This window comes from Alligator sinensis, unplaced genomic scaffold, assembly GCF_000455745.1.
Source record: "Alligator sinensis unplaced genomic scaffold, ASM45574v1 scaffold782_1, whole genome shotgun sequence".
Lineage (NCBI taxonomy): Eukaryota > Metazoa > Chordata > Crocodylia > Alligatoridae > Alligator > Alligator sinensis.
Window position 1 is genome coordinate 57,583 of NW_005843078.1, and position 4,285 is coordinate 61,867.

Genomic DNA, 4,285 nt, shown 5'->3' on the forward strand with positions numbered 1-4,285 from the left:
AATGGCACTTTATCGTGCATCAGCAGATGCATGACGAACAGATCCAAGGAGGTGATACTTCCCCTCTATCGGGCGCTGGTCAGACCGCAGTTGGAGTACTGCGTGCAATTCTGGGCGCCGCACTTCAAGAGGGATGTGGATAACCTGGAGAGGGTCCAGAGAAGGGCCACTCGTATGGTTAAGGGCCTGCAGACCAAGCCCTACGAGGAGAGACTGGGGCACCTGGACCTCTTCAGCCTCCGCAAGAGAAGGTTGAGAGGCGACCTTGTGGCTGCCTATAAGTTCATCACAGGGGCACAGAAGGGAATTGGTGAGTATTTATTCACCAAGGTGCCCCCGGGGGTTACAAGAAATAATGGCCACAAGCTAGCAGAGAGCAGATTTAGACTGGACATTAGGAAGAACTTCTTCACAGTTCGAGTGGCCAAGGTCTGGAAGGGGCTCCCAAGGGAGGGGGTGCTCTCCCCTACCCTGGGGGTCTTCAAGAGGAGGTTGGATATCCATCTAGCCGGGGACATCTAGACCCAGCCCTCTTTCCCGCCTATGCAGGGGGCGGACTCGATGAAAGAGGAGGTTGGATATCCATCTAGCTGGGGACATCTAGACCCAGCACTCTTTCCTGCCTATGCAGGGGGCGGACTCGATGATCTATTGAGGTCCCTTCCGACCCTAACATCTATGAATCTATGGTCCCTGTGGGTGGGCAGTTCCTAGGCTGAGGCCCCTGAGCTTTGTCACTGCACTCAATGTTCACTTGCCCCCTGAGCCCTCTGTGCCCAGTAAGGGGCTGGTGCAGGTGATGGGGAAATGAGACTCCCCAGTGGCCTCTGCCTGGTTCAGTTACAGTTAACTCAGGCCTCTGTCCTTGGTGTCAGGGGAATCTGCAGCAGGAGACCTGGGAGTTGTCAGCAGATGAAAGCACCTGAGGCTGGTGCCCCAGACGAGGCCCTTCCCCCTGAGCAGGTACGGAGCAGTGGTTCTTCCCACTCCCAGGAGCAGGAGGCACCGCTCCTCAGTGGAGAAATCTCTCTGCTGCAACATTTTGATGGGGTCAGTGGTCCAACAGATCAGCTATTCTTGTTCTCCCGGTGCCCCTGGAAGAATTTAACGTGCCCTAGAGAAGACTGACCTTGCATTTCCCTTCCCCCATCCTTAACATGCGGATGCTGATTAGGGCTGTGCAAAGCTTCGGTAGCCGATTTGATTCAGAGGAGATTCAGCCCGATTTGGCGGCCAAATCTCTGAATCCAAATACAATCGAGAGACCCATTACAAGCTCCACATCGATTCAAAGCCTCCGAATTGATTCAGAAAAGATTCGGAGATTCGGCAGGAAACAGAAACTGAGAAGAGGGAGGGAGTAGAAAGACAGCTCTGATAGTGACATCTAGCTGGCCAGTGACTGTGACCTTTCTCTGCGATCCCTTCAGTCCCAGTGCTCTGGGGGAGGGACGTAGAAACAACATATACGGCTGTGTGTGAACTCATCCGTGCGCCGTTTGTGAGCTGTCCGGCGTCTATCTGGGCTGCAGCAGCAGCAGCAGCAGCGTGTGAAGGGCTCTGGCTTGGTGGTAGGTAGTCTCTTGCCACCAAGTCCTATCCAGTCCTTTCCTATTTACCCTTGCCTGCAATCCCCATTGTTATCCATTCCTTTCACCTTATTCTTCCCCCAACATCCTCTTATTTGTTCTTGTTAGCCTGCCTTTCTTCTTCCCCCCACAAAAAGAAATCTGTGTTTTCCTTGACAGTGTGTTATCATCGCTGTGCAGGAAAGATGCGGGCAGTGGAGTCCCGCAAGGCTCAGTCCTTGGACTGGTGCTATTTAGTGTCTTCATCAGTGACTTGGACAAGGGCATAGAGAGCACCTTGTCCAAGTTCACAGATGATACCAAAGTATGGGGCAAAGTTAACACACCAGGCGGTAGGGAACAGATCCAGGTGGGTCTGGACAGGTTGGAAAAATGGGCAGAACAAAATAGGATGCAGTTCAACAAAAACAAGTACAAAGTCTGCACCTAGGCAAAAAGACCCACCAACACACTTCCAGGCTGGGAGGGGGGGGACCTTCTCAGCAGCACAGCAGCGGAAAGGGATCTCGGGGTCATAGTTGACTCCAAGATGAACATGAGTTGTCAATGTGATGAACTGATCAACAAGGCTAACCGCACTTTATCATGCATGAACAGATGCATGATGAACAGGTCCAGGGAGGCGATGCTTCCCCTCTATGCGGCGCTGGTCAGGCCGCAGTTGGAGTATGGCATGCAGTTCTGGGCGCCGCACTTCAAGAGAGATGCGGAGAATCTTGAGCGGGTCCAGAGGATGCCACTCGTACAGTTAGAGGCCTGCAGGCAAGGCCCTGTGAAGAGAGACCGAGGGACCCTGGTCTTTTTAGCCTTCGCAAGGCAAGCCTACGAACTTCACTTCATCAACCTCCTAGATACAGAAACTTATGGACTCAATATAGACATTATGACACACTATAACCTGCCCGACATCTGACTCCCCAGGTGCCTCTTCACTTTTACCTGCTATATCCCCCTTCCCTCTTCCCCCCCAGCCTGTGTCTCACCCCCGATGCCTCAATTTACATTTTTACTGACTGGCTTTCTTGCCTGGAGACCAGCCTCTGGCTCCTTTGCTATTCATTCCATCCAGGAAGAGCACGCACACCAACTACACATGCATCCTCAACCTGACAAAGCGTTTTTTAACCCAAAAGCTTGCCAAGATATATTTCTTCAGCTATTCAGTTGGTCTAATAAAAGATATCACATCTACTCAAAGACGCTTGTGTGCCCGTTCGTTAGACCAACACGGCTACAACCAGAAACACAGTTAACACACAAATGACGAGAGTTTTGCTTTCAACTGTGTCGCGGGGCACCTCGCTGCCCCGCTCCTAGAGAGGGGGAAAAGCCCTAGCAGGGATAATGAGCGCAGCTGTGAGTTGCCAGGGCAACTCCAGATAGATTGACACACCTGAGGGCGGTCAGCTGGTAATGGAGGGCAGGGCCTGGCCCCTATAAAGCCTAGAACTAAGGCCGGGCTGGGAGGGGCAGGAGCTCACGGAGCTAGGATGCGAGTGCCGCTCGAGCAGATTGAAGGATGGTGGCTCTGGGACGCGAGAGCAATGTTGTTACAGCCAGGCGGCCTTAAGTTAAGTTATAGCCAGGAAGCTTGTGTTTTGTTTTGCTAGTGTTTGTATTTTACCGGTGGCAAGGGTGAGGCTATAGGGGTTGGAGGAGGCCTCATAGGGACCCCAGAGCGCGGCACTGTTAGGGAGCCCCAGCGGGGCACAGCGAGCCCCAGAGAGGGGGCGATAGTATCAGGAAGCCCGGCGCGGGCATGTAAGGTCCCAGAGAAGGGGGACTATTGAGAAGCCCAAGATGGGCGTAGCGAGCCCGGCTGTAGGCTAGTATGGCAATAGCCCTCAGATAGGGGTAGGGTGCTGCGGTGGACCCTGGAAAGGGGTTAGCAGTACAACACCCCAGGAGAAAGGCAAGGTGCTGCGGTGGTCCCTGGCAAAAGGGGATAGCAGTGCGGTGAGCCTGGATAAGAGAGGGTAGAGCCGTGCGGTGGGCCTAAAGGACCGGAGACTCGGTAGGAAGTCCCGTAGCGGGCTAGATTATTTTAGAGAAGGCCCAGAGTGGGCTCGACGAGAGTCCCCGTGGGGGGCCGTATATTAGAGAAGGCCCGGGAGTGGGCTAGACTACAGAGGAGGCCCGGGGGAGCGGGCATGTATTTTGACAGACCAACGTCCAGTACATCTGCGAGGCTTGGGGCGTGGTATTAGGGGTTGGTAGGAGCCACGCGTAGCCCATAAGGCTAGGGTGCCTGGAACGCACCCAGGGTACAGGGAGGCCCCCGGTGGGTCCGCGAGAACACGGGGGCGGAGGTCCCAGCTAACCGCGCCCAGGGAGTCGTAGGCAGCCTCCCAACTTAACGCAAGATCCAAGACGTGGCGGGCGAGAATAGAGGGTGCCCTCGGGCCGAATAGGCACGGAGGGGGGGCCTTAAGGAGATCACGGCCCTCCTGTGGGACCCTGCCGTGACCACAGTTTGAGGTGCACTTACACAGAAGCCCCTGCACCTATCTCCTTAAAACCTGGCAGGCTTCATGCCCTCAGAAGGGGCTACCATCCATGCTGTTTTCCTTCAAGTCGGCAAAAAAAAAGACAAAGTTATCGGGCCGAATAGGCACGGAGGGGGGGCCTTAAGGAGATCACGGCCCTCCTGTGGGACCCTGCCGTGACCACAGTTTGAGGTGCACTTACACAGAAGC